Source organism: Arachis hypogaea, chromosome 14, assembly GCF_003086295.3.
Source record: "Arachis hypogaea cultivar Tifrunner chromosome 14, arahy.Tifrunner.gnm2.J5K5, whole genome shotgun sequence".
NCBI lineage: Eukaryota > Viridiplantae > Streptophyta > Magnoliopsida > Fabales > Fabaceae > Arachis > Arachis hypogaea.
In genome coordinates this window covers 80211546-80225615 of record NC_092049.1, presented here as the reverse complement: position 1 = coordinate 80225615, position 14070 = coordinate 80211546, and positions in this window count along the sequence as shown.

Genomic DNA, 14070 nt, shown 5'->3' with positions numbered 1-14070 from the left:
GGTGCTGGACACCAAGACCTCAAGGAAAGAAAATAACAAACCATGTGCCTGTGGTGTACATGTATGGGGGAGAGAGACTTGAGGGAGTAAGTCCTTAGGGGTGTTTCAACACCTAGCACCTTGAACCAACTGGTTCGGGAGTGTTGGCTGAAAGCTTATCTTAAAGAGTCGCCCCCTCACAGAACACTTAGCCTAAGGAAGAAATAAACCTTGGAAAGACAAAGGGATCAATAAATAAAAGTCTCAAACGGTGCAATCAAGAGAGTATTCCAAGGCATGATAAAGGTCTGAAAGGCAGTAAAGGAATGAACCTAAGTTGCTATGCATGAAACCCATAAAACCAAGAACATGACTTCCACAATAATGATTCATTCCTCTTGTCATTTCATTCATCATTCTCTTGTTCCAGTACTTGCTTAGGGACAAGCAAGCTTTAAGTTTGGTGTTGTGATGCCAGGGCATTTTGGCCAGTTTCACTGACCTTTTCTTTATGGTTTTAAGGTAGTTTCATGCATTTTCTTAGGAAATAAGCAAGTTTTGGATAAATAATCACTTACATCTTGATTCAAGCAAACATTGTGAATTTTATATGATTTCATGAGAATTATGCATGAATTAAAGGACAAATTGAATGATGCATGTCTCAAAACTTGGATCAGAGCTTCGATGCACTTTATTGCTTGATTTCAGGATAAAGGAAGCAAGGAAGAACCACGTTAGCAGCCACGTTAGTCTAGTTAACGTGACCACTAACGTGGAATGAAGGCTAGCTTGCAACGTTAATGAGAAAAGTGATTGCCAATAACGCCTTCGTGAGCCATCATAGCCCACGTTAGTTGCCACGTTAACTATGTTAACGTGGAAGCTAACGTGGAAGAGAAGTAGAACTCCAACATTAGTGGTAAAATTAAGTGCCACTAACGTTCCAAAAGGGGCAATTGGCCACGTTAAGAGCCACGTTAACTTAGTTAACGTGATCTCTAACATGGAAGAAGAAGATGATGCCAACATTAGTGACACTCACCTTTGTCACTAATGTTGGACTAAACACATATTGGCTACGTTAAAACCACGTTAACCTAGTTAACGTGGACTCTAACGTGGAGGAAGCAAGAATCACTAATGTTAGTGACACTCACCTTTGTCACTAACGTTGGATTGAGCCACTATGAGCCACATTAGTTGCCACGTTAATTACATTAACGTGGAAGCTAACGTGGAGAAGAGGGATGATGAGCCAACGTTAGTGACACTCACCTTTGTCACTAACGTTGGAGATGGCTATCAATACCACGTTAGAAGTCACGTTAACCTAGTTAACGTGAACTCTAACAAGGGAAGTAGGGGCGTTCTGAAGCGTTAGTGACAAAGGTAAGTGTCACTAACGCTCTCGAAGATTTGGCAAGCCTACGTTAAAGGCCAAGTTAACTATTCTAACGTGAACTCTAACGTAGGGAGAAAGGGGTACTCTTAACGTTATTGAAAAAGGTAAACCCCAGTAACGTTTGCGAAGGGCCAAGGGTCAACGTTAGTGGTCACATTAGTGCCACTAACGTTGAAGTTAACGTGGACCACTTTGGGTTAGGAACGTTAGTGAAAAAGGTGATTGTCACTAACGTTCTCAACCCCACATTTTCACTTAACGTTAACACCACTAACGCCCTAAGCTAAAGTCCCTGCCTACTTCACACTTTCTCTGCAAGTAAAGCTGAGCCCACTGAAGAAGATAACTGCTTCAACTTAAGATCCAAAGGCCCATATCCAAGACTTGAAGAATCAACTAGAAGATCAGAAGAGTAGTATAAATAGGAAGAGCTTTGAACTAGAAAAGGAGCTTTTGGCATTATTAGAATTACTCTCTGTATTTTACTTTCTCTGCACTTCTAGTTTAACTTTCAGAATGTACTCTCCATCTTTGCTTTCATTTCCCAGAGCTATGAACAACTAAACCCCTTTCATTGGGTTAGGAAGCTCTGTTGTAATTTGATGGATCAATAATAGTTTTCATTATTCTTCTTCTATCTTTTCTCTTGATTTTACTAGAAAGCTTTCAAACTTCATCCAATTGAGTTGTTATCTTGAAAAAGAAGCTATTCAAACTTGGATCTCTTCTGAACCTTGGAAAAGGGATGAAGAGATCATGCTAGAAATATTTTCTCATGTTGGACCAAATTGGGGTTTAGGCGGATATGGTGACATATAATTCTCCCAATACTTTGATTTGGAAATACATGTGGTATAATCAGTGACCACACTTCATCTCTTCTCATGAGCAATTAGACCAAGTAATTGGCTATTGATCTTATTTAAGAGATTGAATTACCAAGGAATTGGAATTCAATCACTTAAGATTGCCAAGGAGATCAATGAATGCATTGATTGAGGAAGAGATGAAAATGAACTTGATCCGGATAATGCAACATCTCCTAAGCCCAATGAATTTTCCATTTTTGATCTTACCGATTCTCTTTACTTTATGCCATTTACTTTCATGCTAAACTTTCCTTCCCCATTTAAGATTCTGCAATTTACTTCCCGTCATTTATTTTCTGCTATTTACTTTCCCGCCATTTAATTTCCTGCAATTCTCAACTCACTTTCTGCTTAGCTCAACTAGAAAATTCTTCCAATTAAAGTTGCTTGACCAATCAATCCCTCTGGGATTTGACCTCACTCTACTGTGAGTTTTTACTTGACGACAATTCGGTATACTTACCGAGGGAGATTTATTAAGAGATAAGTCTCCGTGCATCACCTAGCTGGGTGATCAGATAAGGGAAAGGAAGGGTGCCTCTGATATGGACCCTGGCCATGTAATGGCTGATGAAACGTGGAAGATACAGGTCCTTACTCTCCATCACACACCAGATGAGGGTGATCGTAGCAGCGGGTAGCTCTGTCTCATGAGTGCTCGGCATCACATAGTTGCTCAGAATCTAGTGCCAGAGCTGAGCCTCATCATTCAGGTAAATCAGCTTGATTCCCTTAGGCATTGCTGTATTCTTTCCCATGACCCATGGGATAGTAGGATCAAGGGCTATTCTCTGCTTGACAACATCCCAGTCAAATCGCATAAATCTCATATCCTCTTCAGCCTTTTGGTAACCGTCAGGCTAATCTGACTTAGGTTGAAGGTGGAGGCTGTCTTCAATAGCTTCCTCAGTGACCAAAATCTGTTTCCCTCTGAGGTGCACTGCATCCAGGGAAGTCTTGAAATAGTTGCAGTAAAATTCTCTGACCCAGGAAGCATTGACCTCTGTCAAGTTTCATTCCAAGAAGAACCAGCCTCTCTTTTTTATCTGTTCGGAGGTGTACTACTGTAGTTCTTCTGGAATTTTTAGAGTTCTTTCCAGGTACAGGTTCCTGGAAGTGGCAAACACTGGATACTTTAGCTCACAGTATCTGTTTGCAAATTTAACTGGATCTGTGGCAGTGAGGAGTTGGTCAGCCTTCTCCTGCGGGGTAAAGTGCTTTTCCCGCCAGGAGTCGTCATGCAAAATGTCGAGGATGGACATAGAGGATTCGCCTCTTTTCCTCTTGCCAGTGGTTGCTTTTCCCTTTACTTTGCGCTGAGGGTCAGACATCCTGAAAAGTAGTAATTCTAGGAGATAATTGAAGAACAAAAGCAAAAAAACAAGTAGGCAAATAGAATAATAGCAATATAACCACACATAGTGGCAAAAGAGCAAGAGAAGCATGAAATGAGTTAAATATATGTGCATTATGGACTGTATTTGAGTTAAAAATCTGAGATAAAAAATTACAATCCAAAATATATTATAAGTAGAATACATGTTAATTAGGAAAAACAATAATCATGCCTTGAGTTAGAAAGTTAAAGTAGTTAGTTAAAAAGCAAAAAGAGAAGTTAGAAAGTTAAAAGTGGGTAATAGGTGAAAAAGAAGTTAGAAAGTGAAAGCAGTGAGTTAAAAAGGAAGTTAAAGTAAGGGGCATGATAATGGTTTCCTAGTTAACAATAAATTTCACAAGTTTAAAGAATAATCAACTCATAGTCAAGCAAGGATATCAGGTTATTGATGATAATTCATATAGATATCGGAGTAGCTAAAATTAAAATGAAATCATCAATAATGCAAGTTATTAACCAGGGAATCGAAAGGAATAAGAATGTGAGTCCGTGCATTCATGAATTGGTTTGGTTATAGCTAAGTAATGCAAAATGCAAAATTGCCAAAACCAATACATGAATGAAAATGAAACAATTTGCAGAAAATTGGGCAGCATTCCGGCTAAAATTGGATGTTCCCGGGTGATAAACAGCAGGAAAAATCAGTTCATATAAATTTAAATAAAGCTGCAAATAGACACAAATAACATGAACATGAAAGATCAGTGTAACAGTAGCAAGAAACATGGAAGAACAATAAATGAACAATATGATCATCACAGCAAAATCAGAATTGTGAAATAGATACAACAAGTAGCAAGAACGGCACAATTATCAGGCTTAAATCCACTAACCACATCCTAGCTACCTAACCACCTAGAATCCACTACAAACATGCATCTCTAACTATCCTAAATTGAACAGAATTTGAAAAATATGCAACTAACTACGGAAGATAGAGAAATCGGTGTTCGGCGGAACCTGGTATGTGTATGAACAGAGGTAAGGGCAGAGAGATGGTGGTGGTGACGCGGCGGCGGCGCTGGGAGGGAGCACGGCGGCGCGGTGGTGGAGCAGGGGCGGGGTGGAGGTTGGGATTTGGGTTGTGAGGGCTGTGGTAGTAGGAGACGGCGGTCTGAGGTTGGTCGCGGTGGGGGGACAGTGGCGGAGGAGGGGGGCGAGGGTGTTGGCGGCGGTTCCGGGTGGTTAAGGGTGGTGGCTGCAGTGGTGGTGGTCACAGAGGAGGGCGGCGGTGGATGAGATGGGTGGAAGAGAGTGGTGGATGAAGAAAAGAAAGAAGATAAGGAGAGAGGGTGGGTTTCGGTGGTGGGGTGCGGTGGTCGGCGGTGGTAGGCAGCTGGTGCGGTGGTGGTTACAGAGGAGGGAGGGAGTTGCAGAGAAGAGAAGAAGAAAGGGGGGGGTATGGGAGGCGCGACGGGTAGGGTTTCGCGTGGGTAAGGGGGTTAGTATTTTTGAATCCACGTGAACGCGTGGAGCACGCGATCGCGTGACTAGGGTGAAATGGGTTCGACGCGGTCGCGTGATTGACGCAATCGCGTGGGTTGGGTAAAAGATGGGTGACACGGACGCATGAGGCACACGACCGTGTCGCTGAAAATTGTGCTAGACGCACACTTCCAGCGTCGTTTCAGTGCAACTCTTTGTCTCCATTTAGGGGGCCATAATATCCACGCGACGTGGACGCATCGCTCACGCTTTCGCGTGGGATGAGTGTTTTGCAAGTGACGCGTTCGCATCGAGGACGTGAACGCGTGAGCTATTTTGTGCTAAAGTTGTAGTGTACTCAGACCACGCAGCTCTAAAGTATTTACTAGCTAAAAAGGAATTCATACCAAGGCTTATACGTTGGATACTGCTACTACAAGAATTTGATTTAGAAATTAAGGATAGGAGTGGTAACCAGAATCTAGTGGCAGACCACTTGAGTCGCCTTGAGCATATTAAGGATACCTCCACTCCTATAAATCATAATTTCCCATTCGACAACTTACAAGCAGCATCTGAAGTAGTCCCTTGGTATGCGCCTATAGCTAATTATCTAGTTAGTCGTACCTTTCCTCCAGACTTTACTAAGCATCAAAGAGACAAGCTGAAAAGCGAGTCCAAATATTATATATGGGATGACCCATATTTATGGAGATGTGGCGCTGACCAGGTAATTAGACGGTGTGTACCTCAATCAGAATTCCAGTCCATTTTAGAGGCCTGCCACTCATTTGAGAGTGGAGGACATTTTGGCCCTCAAAGAACAGCTAGAAAAATTTTAGACTGTGGATTCTGGTGGCCTACTCTTTTTAAAGACGCTGCTAAATTTTGTAAATCTTGTTCCCCATGCCAAAGGTTTGGTAATATATCCAAGAGGGATGAGATGCTTCAACAGATTATGCTTTTCTGTGAAATTTTTTATGTTTGGGGCATTGACTTCATGGGTCCATTTCCAAATTCTAATAGTTATTTTTATATATTGTTAGCTGTAGATTACATTTCTAAATGGGTGGAAGCAATTCCTACCCGCACTGATGACGCTAACACTGTTGTTTCCTTTGTTAAAAACCATATTATTTGTCACTTTGGATCACCACGAGCAATCGTGAGCGATCAAGGCACCCATTTTTGTAACAGGAGACTAACCGAATAACTGAAGAAGCATGGGATAATTCATAAAGTGGCAACAGCTTACCATCCTCAGACTAATGGGCAAGCTGAGGTGTCTAACAGAGAGATAAAGCGTATATTGCAGAAGATAGTCAAACCCCATAGAAGAGACTGGAGCACCAGGCTACAAGATGCACTCTGGTATACAGAACAGCATACAAGACACCCATTGGGATGACTCCCTTTCGCTTAGTTTATGGAAAAGCCTGTCACCTCCCAGTTGAGGTAGAGCACAAAGCCTTTTGGGCAGTAAAGGAGTGCAACATGGGATTTGAGAAAGCCAGAGCTGAAAGGAAGTTGCAAATGCAAGAATTAGAAAGCCTTCGCCTAGAAGCTTATGAGAACTCAAGGCTGTACAAGGAAAAGATGAAGGCTGCGCATGATAAGCACATCAAGAGGAGAGAGTTCCAACCTGGGGACTTAGTCCTCCTTTACAACTCTAGACTCAGGTTCATGCCAGGCAAGTTGAGATCAAGATGGGAAGGTTCATATAGAGTAGAGAAGGCCGAACCATACGGAGTTTTCCACCTGAGTCATCCTTTAAGCTCTGAATTCATCAAAGTTAATGGACATCGCTTAAAGCTATATCATGGTGAGAAGGCAACGAAAAACAAGGAGCTAGAGATCTTCCTCTTGGAGAATCCACCAACAGCAGAAGACTGAGCTAGTGGAGCGTCCAACTTAAGGACGTTAAAGCAAAGTGCTGGGTGGGAGACAACCCACCATGGATGGCCACCAAGAAAGGAAAAGAAAAAGCTACTCCCAAACCACCAGCAAGAAGAGGACCAAAAAGAGCATTGGTGGCAGAGCCATCTTCAACTGCAGTTAAGCCCTCAACAAAAAGAATTAAAAGGATTATAAAGGTTGATGAAAAAGAGAAAGCCTTCCCAGCAAAGAACACTGCGCGATTTACCAACCGCTACTGTGAGCAGATGTTCCCCATCCTGGCAGAAAGGAGTTACAACAACAAATACCTTCTTATCCTTCCGACCCATATTGCTGAATTTGTTGAGCCGCGAATTGAGCGACGACAATGGGGATTCCTACAGAGACAGCCATGGTAGGTTAATCTTTCCTGGGTAGTCGAGTTCTACTCTAATTTCCACCTGCCAACCCTGCAGTCTGTCTATGTCTGTTAGAAGCAAGTCCCCATTACAGAAGAGGCCATTCAACGAGCTCTAGATCTTCCCCCTACTCCAGAAGGACTGGACGCATTTCAAGAGGCCGCACTCAAGCGCCAGACGTACCAATTTTACTGGGACGCTATTCTCAGAGTTATCGCACTACCTGGCAGGAGATGGATTTATGGATACCATCGTTCCCGACCTAAGGAAATATCGGCTTCCGCACTTACTTTGGAGGCTCACGTATGGGCACAGATCATGTCCCATTATGTCTTTCCGAGCACCCACGAGTCCTCCTTCACTGCAGACATGGCTATTTTACTATGGTGCATCCTTACAGACCAGCCTCTAAACCTACCAAGACACATCCGGACTGCCATGGGACACGTCCAAATTACGGACAACTTACCTTTTCCCGCCTTGGTTTCAGATCTCGTCTCAGCAGCCGGAGTCTCCTACAGAGCTGGGGACACCAAAGCCATGCTTCGACGGGATGATCAATACGTCCCTAACGGGAAATATATCAGGCCTCCAGCAGCCACTACAAGTCAACCTACTGAACTGGCTGAAGACATTCCTCCTTCAACACCACAAGCACCCACAACAAACCAAATGCTCCATCAGATACTTGAAAGGTTGGATCGGCAGGAACACAAAGCAAAGCTACGAGAGCGCCGTAACAAGCGCCGATTCACATACCTCAAGGAGCTACTTATGGGAAAATACAAAGACCCAGACACCACAGACTCCACTTTCTTTACCAGCACAGGGAGCCATAACGGTCCCGATTATGGAGACACTGCTACCAGCCTCCCTTTATTCCTGACAGATGGCACCGAAGACGGTACAAAACCTTAAGTGTGGGAAGGTCGGTCAGTACCTGACTTCCGGAGGTAATTTCTCTTCCTTAACACCAATAAAATAGGATATTTAGTTAGTGTTTCTTTTGTAGAATAGGATAAATTGCATAATAATAGGTCACTTGCATTCATGTTCTACTTGATTGAAAAGATAATAAGTTTCTTCTAAGACCCTGTTTTTTTTTTTAGAATAAAATTTCACTAATTTTAATCAAAACTTTTATGTTAAATTTGCTTGAAGTTGTATTTGAAACATAGTTTAAAAAGTTAAGAACACACAACCCGTAAGATTTGAGCTTAGTTACATGGTTACATTATTTAACCATAAATATTTTATTTAACCATAAGAGCGCACGTGGACCCTTTTCACTGAGAGGACGGATGGTAGCCATTGACAATGGTGATCCACCAACACACAGCTTTCCATGGAAGGAACTTTGCACTTTTGCATGTATGAGGGAAGAGGAATACAAGAGAAAAGCTGAAATTCAGAGGACAAAGCATCTCCAAAACCCCAACATATTCTCCATTACTGCATAATAAGTATTTATTTCATACTCTTTTATTCTTTCATAATTCAAACTGATAATTATAATTGATATCCTGACTAAGAATAACAAAATAACCATAGCTTGCTTCAAGCCAACAATCTCCATGGGATCGACCCTTACTCACATAAGGTATTACTTGGACGACCCAGTGCACTTGTTGGTTAGTTGTGCGGAATTACATAGTGTGAAGTAATTTTTGTGCACCACTCACTTATCCCAATTAAGCCTACCCCTTAAGTTACCTTTGTTAGCCACTTTGAGCCTTTAAATCCCATTTGTTCTGTATTTTACCACATTACTAACCTTAAGCGGAAAAATAATTATATATCCCAATTGAATCTTTGGTTAGCTTGAGATAGAATTGTGTGTTAATTGAGTATGGGAAGATTGTGGGAACAAAAGGTAATAAGGGAATGTGTCATGATAATATAATGGAAATTTGGGTACCTACTCATGTGAAACTATAAAAGAAAATTAAAAATCTATGTGCATTGATAAGCTATGTCTATTTTTATTTTAAAAAAAAATCCAGAAAAACATTCAATAAATAAATAAGGGGACAAAATTACCCCAATGCTAAGTTAAATTTCAAAGATCAATGCAGATATGATAAAATTAAAATAAAGTTGATACATGAGAATGGAATGTGAAAGAGATTTTTGGGTAGCTAGGTATGAAATTTAAAGTTATATAGAATATATATGTGTTAGGTGAAATCTTAGGTTAATTAAAGATTCAATTTATAAGCTTACTTAGTCATATATGTACCCTTACCTTTACCTTAGCCCCATTACAACCTTGAAAAGACCTCATGATGTTTACATGGGTACATTAAATGTTGTTGATTGATTAGGTGAAGAACAAAAATTAGAAAGCATGATTAGAGAAGGATAGAGTGAGTACCCTATACACTTGAGAGACAAGAATGTACATACATCATCAGTGAGGGTTCAATGCTTAAATTCTATGTTTCCTACTTTCATGAGCTACCTTCTTGCATTTTTATCTATTCTTACTGTATAAGAGTTGAATTAGTAGAATTTGATTTGTGATTATCTTGAAGAGCTTACTTACTTTTAACCAAGTGGACAAGAATCATATAGTCGCATTCATATGTATAGGTTGCATTGTATTGCATGAGTTTTATATGTTCCTACTCATTTATTTTATCTCCTTCAACTAAGCATGAGGACATGCTAATGTTTAAGTGTGGGGAGGTTGATAAACCATTATTTTATGGTTTATATTGTGTTTAATTGTGTGGTTTTATCAAATCTTTACCCACTTATTCATATGATTAGCATTTATTTACAATTCCTTTCCAAAATTACTCCATGGTTGAAAACTTGCTTCCTAGAGACTTTTAATTATGTATTTTAATTCTCCTTTATTCCATTCGATGCCGTGATCTGTGTGTTAAGTGTTTCAGGCTTTTTAGGGCATGAATGACTTGGAAATTGGAGAGGAGGCTTGCAAAAATGGAAGGAACACAAGAAATTGAGGAGATGACCAGCGAGAAGTGACGCGGGCACATGGCTCACATAAGAATGTGGTGGTTCTTGGGAGTAATTGGATTGGAATTGTGGTAGATAAGGGTCATATGGTGGTGAATGGTAAAAAGGAACTTATGAGTGAGGTGGTTCAAAGCTATGTTGAGAGGGTGGTTCATAAGCACAGGGTGGAACTTGTTGGTAACTACAAGGGGGTCCACCATATCTATTAGCTTGGTATGCATTGTAGAATGGTCGTCGTCTGCGATACTGTGGAGGGTGTTGTTGCCTAAAGGGTTGATCAAGTCCTCGTGACTCCATCCATCCTTGATTGCTCTGACCTTGATGCATATTCCTGCTATAGCTTTCATTTCCTTCAACAATATTAGAACCAAACTCAAAGCGAGAGGGGTGAGAACTCATGGTAGCTAATAAGAATAAAAAAAATGAAAACAGAAACAAATAAATAGCAGAAGAAAAATATTTACAATAACTAATAATAAGGCACACGTTTGCAATTCCTTGGAAACAGCGCCATTTTGATGAACGGGAGTTCCTGTTGGTGATTCCAGGGCATCTTGGCCAGTTTCACTGACCTTTTCTTTACTGTTTTTAGGTTAGTTTCATGCATTTCTTTAGGAAATAACCTAGTTTTGGGTAGATATTCACTTATGCCTTGATTCAAGCATACATTGTGCATTTTACATAATTTCATGAGGATTTTGCATAAGTTTAGTGACAAATATTATGTTGCATTACTCATGACTTGGACTAGAGCTTTGATGCACTTTATTGCTTGATTTCAGGACCAAAAGGAAGCAAGAAAATGGGAGGTAACTTGCAAAGATAATGAGAAAAGTGATTGCCAATAACACTCTCAAAAAGCCATCAATGCCCACGTTAGAGAGTCACGTTAACTAAGTTAACGTGAACTCTAACGTGGAGAAGAGAAGTTGAGCCAACGTTAGTGACACTTAACATTGTCACTAACGTTGGCAATTACTCATAAGTAGCCACGTTAGAAGCCACGTTAACCTAGTTAACGTGGCCTCTAACGTTAAGGGGGGAAGAGAAGCCAACGTTAGTGACACTCAACATTGTCACTAACGTTGGCCTATGGTGCAAAGTACCACGTTAACTCCCACGTTAACTTGGTTAACGTGGGAACTAACGTAAAGGATGAAGAGTTGTCGACAACGTTAGTGACACTCAACATTGTCACTAACGTTGAAGTAACCACACAACCCCCAAGAGTCACGTTAACTTCCACGTTAACTTGGTTAATGTGGAAGCTAACGATGAGGAATGAAGAATGAGCCAACGTTAGTGACACTCAACATTGTCACTAACGTTGGGATGGCTAAAGATGGCCACGTTAGAAGCCACGTTAACCTAGTTAACGTGGACTCTAACGTGAGACCTAAGGGCACATTAGAACGTTAGTGACAATGTTAGATGTCACTAACGTTCTCGAAGGATGGCAAGGGCCACGTTAGAAACCACGTTAACCTAGTTAACGTGGGCTTTAACGTGAAGCAAGAAGGGGCACACTGGAACGTTAATGACAATGTTGAGTGTCACTAACGTTCTCGAAGGTTGGCAAGGCCACGTTAGAAGCCATGTTAACCTAGTTAACGTGGGCTCTAACGTGAGGCAAAGGGGTACATTGGAACGTTAGTGAAAATGTTAAGTGTCACTAACGTTCCCGAACTTATACTTTCACTAAATGATTAAGACCCCCTACGCCCTAAGCTAAAGTCTCTGCCCACTTAACACTTCTCTCTGCAAGTAAAGCCAAGCCCAAATGAAGAAAAGAACTCCTTTAAGCTCAAGATCCAAAGGCCCAAGACTTGAAGAGCAAACTAGAAGCTGAGAAGAGTAGTATATATAGGAGTAGCTTTAAATTGTAAAAGGAGTTCTGGAAGCTGGGAAAAGGGGAACTACTCTCTGTATTTTACTTTCTTTGCAATTTCTAGTTTTATGATGTATTCTCCATCTTTGTTTTCATTTTCAAGAGCTATGAACAACTAAACCCCTTTCATTGGGTTAGGGAGCTTTGTTGTAATTTGATGGATCAATACTAATTTTCATTATTCTTCTTCTATCTTTCCTCTTGATTTTACTTGAAAGCTTTCGATCTTCATCCAATTGAGTAGTTATCTTGGAAGAGAAGCTATTCAAACTTGGATCTCTTTTGAACCTTGAAAGAGGAATGAAGAGATCAAGCTAGAAATGCTTTCTCATGCTGGACCAAATTGGGTTTGGATGGGTATGTGACTATAACCCTCTCAATACTTGATTTGGGAAATGCATGTGGTATAATCAGTGACCATACTTCATCTCTTCTCATGAGCAATTGACCAAGGAATTGGCTATTGATCAAGATTTGAGAGATTGAATTGCAAGAAATTGTAATTCAATCACTTAAGATTGCCAAGGAGATCAATGAGTGCATTGATTGAGGAAGAGATGAAAATGAACTTGATCCGGAGAATTGCAACATCTCCTAAGCCCAATGAACTCTCCATCTCTGATCTTACCCATTCTCTTTAATTTCTGCCATTTACTTTTATGAGCAAATCCCCCATTCCCATTTACAATTCTGCAATTTATTTTCAGTCATTTACTTCCAGTCCTTTAATTCTAGCATTTACTTTTCTGTTATTTACATTCCCGCCATTTTATTTTCTGCAACTCTCAACCCAAATTCTGGATTCGCTCAACTAGAATATTTTTCTAATTAAAGTTACTTGATCAATCAATCCCTGTGGGATTCGACCTCACTCTATTGTGAGTTTTTACTTGACGAAAAATTCGGTACACTTGCCGAAGGGAGATTTGTTGAGAGACAAATTTTCCGTGCATCAAGTTTATGGCGCCGTTGCCGGGGATTGATTGTGCATCAACAATGATTAAATTGGAAGATCACTAGATTGAGCATTTTTATTTTGTGAATTTCATTTTCTGTTTGAGTGATTTACTTTTTGTTTTAGTTAAACTTCTTCCCTTTCCCCTCTACTCTTTTGTTTTTCTTTGTTATTTTCAATTCTATTTGCTAACCCACTAACTGTTTGATATATTGCATCACCCACAACTAATAGCAATTCTGACACAAATACTGTCTGCACCTATTTTCTTTGCTTGTACTTGTTGGTTGTATGACAGGAAGAAGAAGCGAGGCTTCAACTTCCTTTGATTCTGAACCTGAGAGAACCTTCCTTAGACTAAGGAGGGAGGCAAAAGAAAAACGTGTAGTTAGTGCTGAAGAGATGGAGGAATTCAGGTCACAAGCATATGAAAACACTAAGATGTATAAAGAGAAGGCAAAGAGAAAACATGACATGCATCTTGCGCCAAGGAGTTTCGAAAAGGGGCAGCGAGTACTCCTTTACAATTCTAAGGCTGTTTCCAGGAAAACTCAAGTCAAGGTGGTCCGGACCTTTCATGGTTACGAAGGTATCACCATATGGCCACATCGAAATCACGGATGAAGGTTCAGAGAGGACTTTTACAGTGAATGGACAAAGACTCAAGCATTATATGGGCAACATGGGGAAAAGCCCCAGAGTAAAGTACCATCTCAAGTAACTAAGGACTCGTCGAGCTAGCGACGATAAAAGAGCGCTCTGTTGGGAGGCAACCCAACCTCAGGTAGTTTCACTTTCATCTTTATTTCAATAAACATCACAAGTCGTTTCCCCTGTATTGTAAGGAGCTAAGTTTGGTGTTCCACACCAGAAC